Here is a 15,215-nt window from a genome sequence, read left to right on the forward strand (position 1 = left end):
GGGTACTTTTGTTAGTTGGGGTTATAAGGGTGTATACACACACGAGTAAAAGACTCGGCACATATTTATACGAGATTAAGAGACGCAACACACAAATAGTAGTTACATACAGTGTACCGGTATCGCATGCTTGAAGGTTGATTTAGCTGAGGCAGAGCATAGGTGAGTTAGCTAGGTGGATAATATTGCAAAGTAGCAAGAATGGAGCAGGTTTTTGCGGCGTGGACTACACCTAGGTTTGTTTGCCCCCTGCTTGCTGCAGTTTACCTTGATAAATTTTATTTCTGGTATCACACACGGCCGGTTAGTGTGGGCTTCGGACACGTAAATTTCACAGGCCGTTCGTTCGTGTACTGTCACGATAGTATGCTCGTTTATGTGTGCCTGCGTGCTTGAGAGTGAGTTTGCCTGTATACATACGTGCACGTGCGTCTGTATGGTGCGCATCTGTCTGATTGTGTACATATGTGTGTGTGTGTGGGTGTGTGTGTGTTTACATGCAGGAGCACGTGTTTAGCTGTTAGTACAGTAGCATGACCACCTGTGCCATGAGATAAGTTGGCTACCTGTTGTTCACTCTTCAAAGTTCCATGATTGCAGTGTTATAGTGAACCTGAGGGGGCAAACTAACAGCGTAGAATGACCCTGCGCATAAGTTCATGGTTACTAAGCGAGCAGCGTCCGGGTTGTGTGGTAACGACTGGCGTTTGCAACCCCTTAGAAGCGGGTTCGACCCAGGGTCAGGCAGTTGTCCCCACTATAGTATGCGCAGCGAATAAAGATAATGGACACGCCTCCGCCTGAAAGGTGCCATGTTACTACAAGCTTGATAGCACAGTGTTCGAATGCACATGCAGACTGAAGCACAGAGCGTTGCTGTATTAAGTATACACAGTAACGTAACAAAATGTTTTTATGGGAACAGATTTCAAGATATGGAAGTAATCGTGGAAAATTTCGTGAAATTGGTTATGCAAAATAAAAACTTTGTCGTTCATATAGGATTATTTATATACGAACCTTACTTCAGATTTAACATAAAGAAATGATGTAAATGTTGTTAACAATGTTCCTTGCTTATGATACTCAGAACAGAGATGATATGCGTAGGAACCAGGGAAGATATTATGAATGTCGGTGGGGTAGAAGTCAGCCAGCGCTTGAAAGATACAAGAGAGCTTGAAATTATTATACCACGACTAGGAGAAGGTTGCGAGAGACATATCATTGACAAAGTATCTCTAAACGAATTCGTATAATTTTTACAGGGAAAATATATAGATAAAACACCATGGGATCCTGGAATTATAGTTACTGGCATATGATGACTTTCGCAGCCTGTCAGGGAGTGAGGGTATATACCTTGAAGACATTGAAGCGAAGCCTTAAGTAGAAGACTTGAAGGGGTTGGACCCTCCCTTGGCTCTTGGACCAGATGCATCTTGCCACTTGCTATGAAGGAGTGTGCAGAAACGCAGGACATGGCGCTTGATATGTTGTTTAGTATCTCTTGTTGAGGGTACAGTTTCGACGGAATGGAAGAGAGCTTTCGTAATGATACCATTGAAAAAGGTATCAGTGTCTCTAATGTACGTGGTCTACCCAACATACAGAAGAATAGTCAGAGAACAGACTGATGATATCATGAGTGTCAGAAACTGCTGGAATGAAAATTGGAATGGAGTCAAAGAGAAGATCTTGCACAACGAATCTACTAGATCTCTACGAGAGTAAGCAATGTCGTAGGGAATAGAGATGGATAGGTGAATTATGTTTCCTTGAGATGTCACAGGACCGTTAACGCTGTCCACAACGGGAGATTGATGATGAAGGTGGATATTCAAGCTAGAGTTTGAAGGAGGACTCCATAAGTGGATTGATTGCTTTCTAACTGGTAGAGAACAGATAACACTTGTCAGGCGAATCTTTTCGAGTTGGTCAGGGGTGACAAGTGGGGTTCTTTCAGGAACCTACCCGCTTGTAATCCTGTGCTATTGATATACGTAAGTAACTTGCCAGATGAGACGGCATCACGCCTGAATATGACTTGTGATAATGCAAAAAATTATGAAGAGATGTGAGCAGTGAAGGTGAATTGTGGAAAACGCAAAGTAATGAAGATGAAGAAGAGGGTTAAGAGATCGGGCTGGGACTATCACAGTGAGGTGGGGGGAAAAGCAAGTTACAATACTCATCCTCTGAAAGGAACATTTCAGTTGACATCAGGTCAGTCTTACAAGAAAGTCACTCGAGACATTTTGGTCATTGTCAGTATTCGTTTTATATAACATGAACAGCGGAATGTTTAAGAGATTGTATACGACATGTAATATACCCAAGCTGGAACATGCTTTAGCAATTTGCTCTCGTCACTTGAGGATTCGCATAAAACTTTTTGATGTTATAAAAACCCGTAACAGGAGGATGTAACAAAGCTTGATGATTTTTTAAAAAGCGTCAAGAAGAACGTGAGAAAGGATTATAGCAGCATAGTAATGCACATGTGGAAGAAGCGAAGCAAGTTGAAGTAAGCGAGTATATCGTTGGAAAGCTCTGGCCTGCAGTTGAAGCGCTTCACTCAGAAGGGGGTGACCTCTGTGGGAAACCAGAAAAAAAGGAAAAGTCAGTTGGTGCGGCAGAAACAGAATTTTGTGGATCCCTAGTGTTGACCACGGTGCATGGTACGTATGGGTCAAGTAAGGATGATGATCCTCCTTTCTCTCCTCATGGAGAAGGTTACCACCCCAAATGCTACTACTTAGAGGGAATTTGGGAGTGAGAGCCGTCTTGTGGAGTGGAGGGCAGATGCTCCTTAAGGCTGGACCCTTCAGTAGTACCGTATTGGACGCCCGTCCTCCAATCCTGCTACCACTCAAAGATACTCCAGCTTTCATAGAGATGAGCGGCACGCCCGTGGCTGCCTCGGACCACAGTTTGTGTAGTAGACCAGCCTCGCGAGGGTTGACCGTTATGATACCTCCACCTTTCCTCATACATCTCTACTGTGGAATGTTCTCCCATCTATTGTCCATCCCTCTTCCTATAACCAGAGTCGGGCTTGCAAGCACCAGAGGAGGTCAGGTTTAACCTGAATGCTTTTTTTTTGTCATACCTTGTCTCTTACCTTTCTATGAGAAGACCATGGTGTCTACCTCCCATGCAGGGGCACCGCGTTCAGGGTCTTGTCTGGTGGCCTTGTGTTCCCGATGCTCCCCAACATGAAGAATCAGACAGCAGTCTTACCAGGGCAGCTCCCAGGCCCATCTTGCTGCACCGCGCATGTGTCGAGTTTTCCAACGGGTCCAAGTGTGTGTATCCCAGCTTGTGGACCCACGCCAAACTCCGGCCTGCATGGCGCCTTGCCTGTAGCCGTTGGCATAGAGGTCGGAGCCAGTCTCTGGATGTTGGTGCTAGCCGTCCCACCACAGTGCACCCCAGGAGTGTCAGTGTACCCCTCCTGACATCCTTCTAGGATTGTTAGTGTACCCTGTGACATCTCTTATGCATACGGTCTGTGCACCTCATTCCATTCCATCGGAATCATCACTGTACCCCATGACATCTCTTTGAGAACCTTGGGCATACCTTATGACTTCCCATCAAGATCGTCGGTGGACTTCAGGTGTAATATGACATCCGTCGAGGGCTGCCTTTTGTACCGCATGACATCCCTCCAGGACCGTCATTGTACCACACGACCCCTCCAGGACTGCCTGTGATAACCAGTGACATCCCTAGAAGACGGTCGAGAACGGCTGGTGTCACATCTTTTCAGGACCGGTGAGGCGTCACGTGACAGTACCCTAGGACCGATAATGTATCCCCTAGGCTTTCAGGACCATCTGCATGGTACACGACATCCCTTCGAGACCCGCCAGTTTAATCGATGACATCGCTCCAGTACCGTCGGTGTAATCGATGACGTCCACTCAGAACCGTCGGTGTAATCGATGACGTCTCTCCAGGATCGTTAGTGGCCATTCTGAACCTCGTCAAGATCGAAGGTGCACCTTCATCCCTTCCAGTATGGCCAGTGTACCCCAAGACCTCCTCACGAAGGGCCGTCATTGCACCGATTGAACCCAACCGTGATAGTTAGTGCTCCCGCATTTATTGACCCTCATCCCCTCCTCCTCCTTCCACCGTCGTCTGTTCCAAAATCTCCTCCAGTCTGTACTTGAAAACCGTCACCGTCCAGGATAACCCTACCCTCCGCAGTTCCTCTTTTTCCGTGCTGGCAACTTAGCATTTCCCGTATGTACCCTGGTGCGGCGGGACTGCTTTGGACTCGCCTACCAGCAGACCCAACTGGCTCTCACCCAACAAGCTCACACCTAGTAAGGCTCACCTCCCACTCCGTGCACACCTCCGCAAGGAGGAATTGGACATACGCATCGGACACAATCTCTGTTGATTGGTCTTTCACTTCATGAAATTCGTACTGTTTACCTTTGAAATGCAAGACATAAATAGTGATAAAGTCAGATAACATATTTTTGCAGCAAGAGCGGCTGATTTATTGTGCACTCCTACCCATCCTGTGGGCGGTGGCGCATAAGAGGATACAGAGTGCAAAAAAAGGTTCAAGGACTGGGCCTCAATAATAGCAATACTGCATTGGTTACACAGTGAGGAAATTATTGATATGATTTGGCATCACGTCGAAGTAAAGCTCAGTATATGAGCAAGAAGACCTTTAGTGACGGCACAAAAACATTGTTTCCTTTTGATTGCCATGCTGTTGTGTGCTAACATCACATAGATCCGGAGATATAGATAAGCTAGAAGACTTCCAGAATTCTTGCACCGCCCTCATGGATTCAGTAAAACATGAATAAATGGGACGGGCTTAATCTCTGAAGCTGTACTTGTTCGTTAGCACGAAAACGTAAGAGACGCTTCTTCATGCTCATATGGAAAATACCAGAAGGCCTCATCCAAGCCTGCTAACGGAGATAATTCCCTAGCTGGAATGACGAACTGGGTCGAGTGTGTAATTGAAATGACTGAAATGCAGAGATTGAGTAGGAGATGCTACATAAAGTGGTATAGACTTCAAAAGGCTCAAGTCTGATTAGTCATTGGCTAATAATAAGGAACAGCACAGACCCCTCGACTTCTCTTAAAAACCATCTGGCCAGGATCCCCGTGCTGAGCAGATCAGCCAAGCTGTACGGCGTTTGATAAATGGGGACGCTCGTTATCAGTTAACTTGGTAAACCAGGCCCTCATTAGGGAAGCTTGGTCAACAGACTGAACTCTGGGGGGGGGGGGGGGGGGGGGGGGTCGAAGACAGCCACCTAAACCGTAAGGTACGTTGGTGAGGACGTATGATAGGAGAGACAAGAGGGTTGAACTCTGTAGTGAGCCTAGTTAAGTGCCACTGTGCTAAAGACGGTTACATCTTGGTCTCAGACCAGGCCAGGGTTAGAGACAAGCCCTCTAAACCGACCCATCTTAACAGTTTCCACGTAACAGAAGTTGCACCGCCCCCAGCTCTCTCTCTCTCTGAGTTTAGTATCGGGTGCTTGTTAGTGAGGATTTCCCCACGCTGTTCTTTTGGTGGGCGCGCCATCTATTAGATGAAGGTTGATCCTGATTGAAAGGGATGATTATAGCTGGTCATCATCAGCAGACTAGTGATGAATATTCAACATGGGCGAGACCTGGCAGAAACATCAACCTCGTGGTTCATCAGAGACGAAATGTTCCACCAACCTGTGAAGTGCGGGAAGGGATTATTCCCAGCTACTCTGGGGGAAATGATGCTGGTGATGTTGGAAATGCAGTGCTTATCAGCGGCTCTAGTACTGACAACAGTACTACTTTCGTTTGAGATGATCTCAATGGTAATGTTATTGTCTACGGCGGCCATTTCCTCAACGATAGTGTTGTTGATGGTGGGCCGCTCTTAGTCGCTGGGAAGGGAGTGATTTTTTACTGTCGTTAAGGGTAAGTTGGTGTCAGCAGTTGTGTCGGGAGCGCTGTTACTGCTGTAGAGGGGTTGGTTGCTGCCAGCCTGGCTGGTGAAAGTGGCAGTTTGAAGGTGTCTTGTGCAGATTATGGTGGTTACTGCTGCTGTCTGCTGGGGTTATCCGCATAATGTTGTTGGTAGTGGCGATTTGTGGCGTTGAAGATTGTGTCACCACGCTGCCTCGTCTGGTGGTAACTGTAGGGTGAATGTTGATCTTGCTTGCCGTTGTCAGCAAGCTCTTGGTATGGAGGACACTGGTTCCCGCTTTACGTTACCATTGGATGACGTACAGACGCAGGAGGATAATTGGATGACGTACAGAAAGGAAGAGTAAGTTGCGTAACAAAGATGAACGTTACATAACACAGAAATAAAACCTAATGGACACACTTTACTGTTGTCATGGTGAGAGTGTTTCAGACTGGCATATTACTTTGTGATGCGGGACTGGTTTAGTACACTTGAAAGGAACTGGTTGCTTGTTACATTGTTAAGGCACGCTTATTGCCACGTCTGTGTGAAGACTCTGTCCTGAAGCCGCTCATGACAACTGGGATATGTCCCAGTGCCTAGGAAGATGAATAGTAATGATAATGGGAAGTTTTCGTTTTATTACGTTCCTTTATCATTGTTTTCTTTTTTATACTTGTTCACTGTTTCCCGAGGAAGCGAGGAAGCGTCAAGGTATTGTTTATTTCGTATATTACTTTGGAATTGTTTTTCTGTATGTTGACGTATATAGAAGTTGCATATTTACTTATTTTGAATTATTGTGTTACACAAACATTTAGACCTGCGGGTGTTGTCCTGGGCCGCTTGTGTTGCTGACCAGTGTTTGTTTCCTGAGTAGTGAAGCACACTGTAAGATTATGTTAGTTGTAAGAAAACCAAATTCCATTATAGCATGCAGTGATCTGGGGTGTAAAGCGTCGCTTTATATATACATTCTCTCTCTCTCTCTCTCTCTCTCTCTCTCTCTCTCTCTCTCTCTATATATATATATATATATATATATATATATATATATATATATATATATATATATATATATATAATGAAGCAGTTACTGGCAGAAACTAGTCTGTATATGACACCGTTGTTAGATAACCGGGATATGGCAAGGGAAGGCGTCCAGAGAGTAAGTTGTGAGGGTAATGAGACGGTAGACATACCCCTGAAATGCTTCTGGTGGCTGAAACCCATTTTAATTGTAACTGTCAGTTAATTAGGTAGCGGGAGGGCAGTATCATGTGGCGGTATCTTATCTGTGTCGTCTATCAGTTGGCCACAAGAGGAGGAGGAGGAGTAAGGGGCCACTGCGGCTCGGTTGCTGCCCTCACTAACTCCACTGCCTACACCGTGTCACCCTCACCCGAGGACTGACGCCTGGCTTCGCTGATGTGTTGGCAGGGGGACCCTATCCCTCGCAGGGTCGACAGTAGTAGTAGTAGTAGTGACGTGTGATGGTGACTTGCTCTGACGGTGATGCAGAGTGCCAGCCCGGGATTGTGAATAGTGATATCGCACCTGACGTGGCACCGGTAGTGAGCCTTTGCATGGTGCTCAAGTTCGTTATGGTGGTGGCACCATGTGACAGGAAACAGTGATGATAGACGAGAGAAACGGGTGATAGGTTTAATCTTCGCCTGTGGGTAATACTAATGCTTGCTGGTATTGAAGCTACATCATACCTCTTGTAAGGATGGCAACTCATATTGGTAAGTAGAATGGAAACGATGATGGTGGTAATGAAAACCTATATAGTGCATAGTACACCTATGTGTAAAGTACAGGGAGAGAGTTTACAATGGTGGGACGACGTGTAGGATCATGGTGTGCGGTGCAGGTGGTGAGTACACGTTGACAGTCAAGTGTGTCATGGTACCCGTGGATACTGTTGATATTGGTAATGCTATGACTTTGTTGGTGGAGAGTCTGGTAATTAGGAGCCACCACCGTACGTGTGTCATAGAGACAGTGGCATCTCCCTCTAGTGACCCTTAGCTTCTTTGGAGTAGACAGGTCTGCTGATTTTTTTTCCTTTTAACTATAAAAAAAGAGTGATTCTGTAGTTGTGATAAGCTGAAATGGAGTATTACTAAAACATGTGGTCAGAAATATAAGGTTCAGCTAATAGTTCTGTCTCACTGGTTTAAAGAGCATGTTTATAAATTATCATCTAATTACTTGCACATTACTCTCTCGTCTTCACCATAAAAGTAAAAAAAAAGCTATTAATTAGCTGCTGAATCTCCACACCCTGAACCACCTTCCTTTTACACGAAGCAGACAGAATGTCACGAATAAGAGAGAATATATTCATTATGTATTTTAGGTTTCGTTCATAGAGGAGAAACTTCGACGAATATCAGTCGGGAAGAAATAGCAGTGAGTTTTACTGCAGTCAGCTGAGACGAGATCTAACATACGAGAAGCAGAAACTGACAAAAAACTAGGATGGTGAAGAGGGACAGGATGCTGGGGATGTTGGATGGTTACATGACTAAAGATCACGTTGGCTGTCATATCTGCTGGAGATAGTTGAAATGTGATCCTCTCTCTAATCATGAGAAGAGATGCGGATGTATGGCGCCGACACCCTCCCGCACCGCTCGTGATGGTCGTACCTTGCTTGCCCTTTTAGCTTACACGAATGGAAGCATATGGCAGCTGTCACGATCTTAGTAGTAGCTGGACGATGGGGAGTTCGCCATGTGTGTCATGGTTTTGAGGTTTTGTACTCAGTTTTCGTGTTAGGCTCGAGTTTGTTGGGACACAACTCATTTGGCTGTTGCATTTATTTGTGACCTTCAAGTCTTTCGGTGAACGACATCCTACTGAGTGAGTTATGTTTAGTTTATAGAGCTATATCTTGACCTTTTTGATTGCGTGTTGTTTCATGTGTTCTGTGATGGTTGAATTATTGAGTTCCCCAGACGATACTATTTATGGGCCCGCCCCTGAGTAGCATGGCTATATATATACTTCACATTGTGCAGATATTTCTGTCACTTTATGTTTATGATGGAACTCAATCGGGGTTCTGGAAGGGACAGGATATTACATGTGGCTGTAAGATTGTATGTGGATAGAAACTTTTCCAGTCTCCGGCCATTCTTGACCCCCCACCTCTACAGTTTAATAGACGGTGGTAGACATCTCCATTCCTCACGTCTAGCACCAACACCTCCCACTGAAATGCTCATGTTATTTCTACGACGCGGAAAGACATAGATAGTCGAAATGCAGCTTTGAATTTAGGGTGCTTGTATCATATGTATGGACTCGTAGGGAGGAGAGAGTCTCGAAGGATGAGTGTGGAGGGGCATGGTGTTCTTCATGCCCCTTTCTAGTTTCTTACTTTTTCACAGTACTTTAAGGTTTATATTATTTTCCTCTCCCTCACCAGTAGTATCTCGAGAATCCACATTTTCTTTTATTGCTTCTAGACACCTCATGGGCGAGGCATATTTGGCTATGCGCCCCTTCTCCTGGGATAGGGGAAAAGTGGTGGAGGGACCGTATGAAGGTAGTGGGCCAGCTCTCGGCTAAGGCGTGGTGAATCTTGACACACAGTCACTTGCTATAAGGAATCATGTGTTCGAGTCTTCAACAGTCTTGGTAACATTGCTTATTTCATTGATGTCCAGAACAAGATGAAAACCCAACTTACCTATACGTCCGCCTGCCCGTATACACAGAATTTTCATTTTCTTACCTCAGGCTTCGCTTCGCTAAGTCTTACCGGATTAATATTATACTGGAATTAGCTGCTTGTTTGTAGACAGTCTTCTGCATAGATTTTAAAAGGAGTAGTTTTTCATGTGTGTGTGTGTGGTTTCTGTGCATGCGCATATCTCAGACTGCACTCGGTAATCATTGTCAAAATCCTGTTGATCTTGGAAGTAGGGTGACTGATTAGGTTGCCTGTCTCCTCATTCTTTATAAAGATGGAGTTTCCTTACATGTGTTGACTCTGACCCTCAGAGCTGTGCTGCGACGTTAGTATTTTACCCAGTCATGTTTGCCTGATCTTCCATCCTCTTGTGAATTTCCGTTTGTCAGAGGAAGAAAAAAGTAAAATACTCCTCCGTGGTCGTGTCAAAAGGCTCATCAGTGAGGGCCATTTCTCGAGCTGTTGACTGGCTAGGCCTCTCACACTCTTGATTATTTATTCCAACCCAGTGTAGTACCCATGTATTTTCAAACCAGAGAAAGGACGAACATTTGGATTAAGGCCCGGCTGTGATGTAGACTTTTGTACGAGAGAGAGAGAGAGAGAGAGAGAGAGAGAGAGAGAGAGAGAGAGAGAGAGAGAGAGAGAGAGAGAGAGCTGTCTGGCCGCGCCCGAGATCGAACCGTCACGGGTGGATCATAAATCAACTTGTGTTAACCACTACACCTCTGACCCACAATCTAGTAACTAACTGAGGGTAATGAAAGGCTATCTCTTCTGAAGACCTTGGTGTCTTTCTAGTTACATGTGCTGTTTATGGGTCAGCACTGTTTCCTCTTTAACATTTAACTGTCATTAGTTAGTACCTTACTCAGTAATTGCCTTATTACGGTGCATTGCTAAATATTAGTCATGCCCAGAACCAGCGTCTGTAATAATCGCTTCATGTTGCCACACGACATTAGTTTAAGCTTACCATAATTACTACTGTCCCTAAAGGCAGAAAGGGGGTTTCGTTTTCGGTGTGTGTAATTGCTAATTTGTAATGGCCTCTTTACACTTTAGCGGGAGGGTGTTTTGCACTCGTGGGTTCCCGTATCTTAGACTTTCTCTGATTTCTTTCAAAATCTAAGTTTTTGCATAGTGTCCGCATTCTCAGTCTCATAATTCAGTGCATTCCACTCATCTAGCTCCACTCCAACAAGCCCCTTCCTCGGTTTCATGTTATAGCCCCTGGTTGTTCTATCCATGGAACTCTCGAAGAACTGTTCACAGTTTGCATCATCAAGATGGTTTAGAAACTTTAAAAGGCTATGGTCAGGCCGCCTCTTACTCTTTTCTTCTTTATGAGTGACATATTTAAGGCCTTGGCTCGCCTGATTCTTATACCATCAGTGTTGCCTTCCTCTGGACCAACTCCATTTGTTATTTGTGATTTTATTTAGTGTGGTGACCAAACTTGAGAAATATAATGTAGTTTTGGCCTAATGTAGGATGCAAAAAGCTTCGTTGAATGTCCTCTTATACATGTATTTGAATGTCTTTCTAATGTTTGCCAGTGGACACTTCGTCTCCTTTACTAATCTTCTAATGCCCGAGTCTTGCGACAGGTTAGGGACGATTTAGACTCCCAAGTCCCTCTCTCACACTCTCTCTCACACAGATTCCCGCAGTTGTTGGTGTTTGTGTGTGTTTGTTTTGCCATACAGAAACGTCCATTTAACATTAGGGACCAATTTTCAAGAGGGGTCTCAGTTTGGACTGGGAGGTAGTTGTTTATATATATATATATATATATATATATATATATATATATATATATATATATATATATATATATATATATATATTAGAGAGAGAGAGAGAGAGAGAGAGAGAGAGAGAGAGAGAGAGAGAGAGAGAGAGAGAGAGAGAGAGAGAGAGAATCCTTTAGCATTGTCTACAGACAATTCATTCTTTCCACTCTAAACTCCGCCTCACCTGTCCGGTCTTCCCCGCTCTCAAAAGCGAATTTAACAAGGCTGCAAACCACTCCAGTTACGGCACTTGGTAAAAATCACTTGCTGCCTAGCAACCGCAAGACTCAACGTTGACCTACATAGTGAAACAAAGATATCTCTAATACAATCCCATCTCAACATGCGCTGCACTCAGTTCTGTGCAGTAACACTAGACCCTTCCTTTACAAACCAATCCATGACCAACCACCAAGCCTCACCCGCTTCAGCAGAGACTCACAGATTCCCCCATTACCAGCAGACATAACACTAACAAAGCACATACACACTGAAATGATGCGACAGACAAACAGCAGCCACCCTCCCATCTCTTTATCTTAAAAACCACACCCCACCATACATACACACCCATCTGAAGTTACACTCCCTAGACAAACTCGGATCGCACTTTTCCGTCAGTGTTTTAGATGTGACCCATCCCTGAATTACTCCAAACACAAACTCAGCATATCCCAGGACCCTTCATACCCACGATGCAACTACCACAATGAAGCCACCGAACATTTTACCGCTCAGTTGCCCTGCATTCTGCTTACACACAGAGATACACGCAACATTTCTACAACGTCTGTTATTGGGAAAGACTTGAGAGGGTAGAGTGTTCCAAAGTGTCGAGGTACAGGGAAAAAAAGACCAGCTATCAAAGCGGCCTACCCATGGTTGCCAACGGCCCACAACGGCCCATGTGACGCAGCAGCTTGTCAAGTATTGGTTGGTCTACCTCGTGGTGGGGGCGCGCACAAGCAGTCACCTCTCGAGAGCAAGGTCCAAAGTAATACCTATAGAAGAGGGAAAGTGAACCAGTATTGCATGGGAGAGTTTATAAGGCGGACCGGTATTGACTCATCTCCGTCAAGTAAGGATGCAGAGCTAGAACTGCCCCGGTTGTGAGAGCAGTACGCCATACAAGGACGGATCAGCCCTTTATATAAACGGAGCAGCTGTTCAGAAGAAAAGAAATTTTGACATTTAAAAAGGACTCCCCAGTTTCGTAGAGGTAGACTTCTCTCTTTCCGTAGTGTGATGTTTCCAAGATAGATAGAGTGGATGTTACAGGAATACAAAGTATGTTCATTGAGTCAAGATTTAGAGTTACAGAACCTGCAAAGGAGGGAGGAAAGTTGTGAGGAATTAGCGAGAGAGAGAGAGAGAGAGAGAGAGAGAGAGAGAGAGAGAGAGAGAGAGAGAGAGAGAGAGTGTTAGAAAACGGTTACGTAGTTACAGTGACTCAGGTCCAAGCGAGGCTGTCAGACCTTACCAGTGCTGAGAAAGATGCAGGCTCCTCAGAGGTAGAAAATTATAACAAAGAGAAATTGTCATAGTTTATGTTTTTGTATGTTATTAGAACCATTGTTTTATTCTTAATTTTTAACCTCGTTAGAACCCCTGTTGTCCACCTGAACCTTGGTGTAACGCTTCACTCTTTTTGAGACAATGCTTCGAAACTCAGTATGAGTGAATTTTTTTTTTTCCAGTTGATAAATTACTTTGATATTTGATCTGTAGTAGATTGTCTTGTCTATAATAACACGGTAGCCCGTGGATGGTACCTGATCCATTGTGTTGAACCTCATCATAGCCACTTAATTGCATGCAAAGTTTTTGTTTCGTCTGCAGCCACCGGGAAAAGTTTTTCCTGGTGTTTAGAGTAGTTGCCAAACCGTCATGCTGCCTCTGCCAGAGGGAATGTCGTTTGGCGTTTATCCATGGTCACATGACTTAGTTTTTTTGTTTTTTTCAGGATGGTGACAAGTCCTGAGCACTCACCTAGGTCCCACACTCGTTTCGTATGACAAATGTATTTGAAATGTATATAGGTGGATGAGAGCCTAGCTTATGTACCCCTCAACACTATTACTGAGCAGACTGTAGGTTGGTCTCAGACCGAACTGTTGGGGTAGAAGACCCTCCTCCGTGGACCATCATAAGGTTGAAGGAAGGTATTACCCGGCAGCGTTGGGTCCTCTATCGGTGACGGGAGCAGGTGTGCCGTAGGTAGTCCTAGTTTACCTTGAGTCAACTGGGAGATGATTTTGAGGGTCATCCCTACACCAGCAGCCTCGGCCAACACTTCCTGGTGATCGCTGTGTTGCATACTAAGGTAGGAGGGTAGAGGTGTGCGAAGGTTGTGGAGGAGGGGAGCGATCACTTAGGGTGTTGGCGAGGATGTGCATGTCGTTGATGATGATTAATTTAGTAATAGAACTGAATTGAGTCATGATGACGATGAGGATGGAGTAAAGTTGATTGGTTGGTGGTGTGATTATGTTGATGATGGGAAGCTGGTGATGACAGAGTACTCACACTGACGAGGGAGGATGTTAAAATGTAGCGGAGAGAAATCTCGAGAAAGGACTTTCGGTGTCAGGGTGACACACGTCATCAGCCAAGAACCCAAATGGCACAGAGTTAAGTAGTGTTATGATTTGTATTTTAAGATTCGTCATGTTAAACACCTGGTCTTGGAGACGCTTTAATACGTGAAGAGCTGCTACTGTGGGAGGTTTTGGGATGGAAAGTTACGTGTGAATGAGCACAGATGTTAAGGTGGCATCTGGTGAAGGATTACTGGTCTAGGATGGCTAGCAAGGCCAACATTTTGTGATGAGACAACACTGACCAGTGTGGACCCTTGTGTTGTTGACCAGATTTTGATCCTGTAATGATGGAGGTTGAACGGGGTTTAGGAAGCTTGTATTTCGTCTTCTTCGAGTTATAGTACCTGTGATCTGACGACTCAGTTAAACTTTATACCTCTTGAGAATGACGTGACAGTTCGAAGCGACGCATTTCGTAACCGGATGAAAATGGAATGTGAAATTCGCTGATTTCACTTGGTGCTAATGTACGTAATTTCCAGGTGAGTTGCAGCTTTTTGTATGATTACGCGGGTCATTAATTGTGTGTGTAGGTACGAGGAATGGAGAGTCATCACGACAGTTACAAGATAGTGTGGGGCCTAATACCCTCATTATTGCTTTCATCACTAAGTGAATTTATTGGAGTGCCAGAGGTCATATAGCCTTGTGTCATGGCTTGATATTTACGGTGGCCGTAGTGGTACTGGTGGCCAGGTTCGTAATGACGGCAGGCGGTGGCAGAGCTACAGGGAAGGTGCACTTGTATAAGAAAAAAACATACACGTGTGGAGTGACCGAAACCACGCAGCTGTGATCATATATTAATGACGACATGATCACTTGAATATCGGTAGCTTTAGTTTATGTTTGTTAACGTTTTCATTTAGTCATTTGCTGTAGAGGATGAATGGCAATAAGATGTAAATGAACGCAGTTGAAGCTGGTCGTGATAAAGTCTACAGTTTAATAAGCTTAGTAACCACCCATCTCAGGGCTAGGGCATCACGTGACGTAAGATTGAAGTGCAGTGGTTATGTACTGTACTCAGGCCCGGGCAACAAGGTCGGTACTGAGTTATACAACCCATTATGAGTTGTGCTGAGAGCAAATTCGTCGGCCTCCGTTTTTATCGTCGTGTGTCGCTAGCAGGGCTACGGAGGCAACTCCCAAAGATATCGACATTCAGA

At 44.8% G+C, this 15,215-nt stretch overlaps 1 protein-coding gene across 17 annotated transcripts in view; it reads left to right on the forward strand.

Moving 5' to 3' along the window:
* The window catches only part of LOC139753727 (uncharacterized), a 1,039,260-nt gene that overhangs the window by 218,609 nt on the left and 805,436 nt on the right, over positions 1-15,215 (forward strand). For 2 of the 17 annotated variants that reach the window (XM_071670491.1, XM_071670498.1), the window contains exon 1: positions 7,312-7,692. The exons of the other annotated variants lie outside the window; for them this stretch is intronic. The gene's annotated coding sequence lies outside the window, so the exon portion shown is untranslated. Of the gene's footprint in view, positions 1-7,311; positions 7,693-15,215 lie in introns of those variants that run through there. 17 annotated transcript variants of the gene reach the window in all.

The sequence above is a fragment of the Panulirus ornatus genome, chromosome 15 (assembly GCF_036320965.1).
Source record: "Panulirus ornatus isolate Po-2019 chromosome 15, ASM3632096v1, whole genome shotgun sequence".
Classification (NCBI taxonomy): Eukaryota; Metazoa; Arthropoda; class Malacostraca; order Decapoda; family Palinuridae; genus Panulirus; species Panulirus ornatus.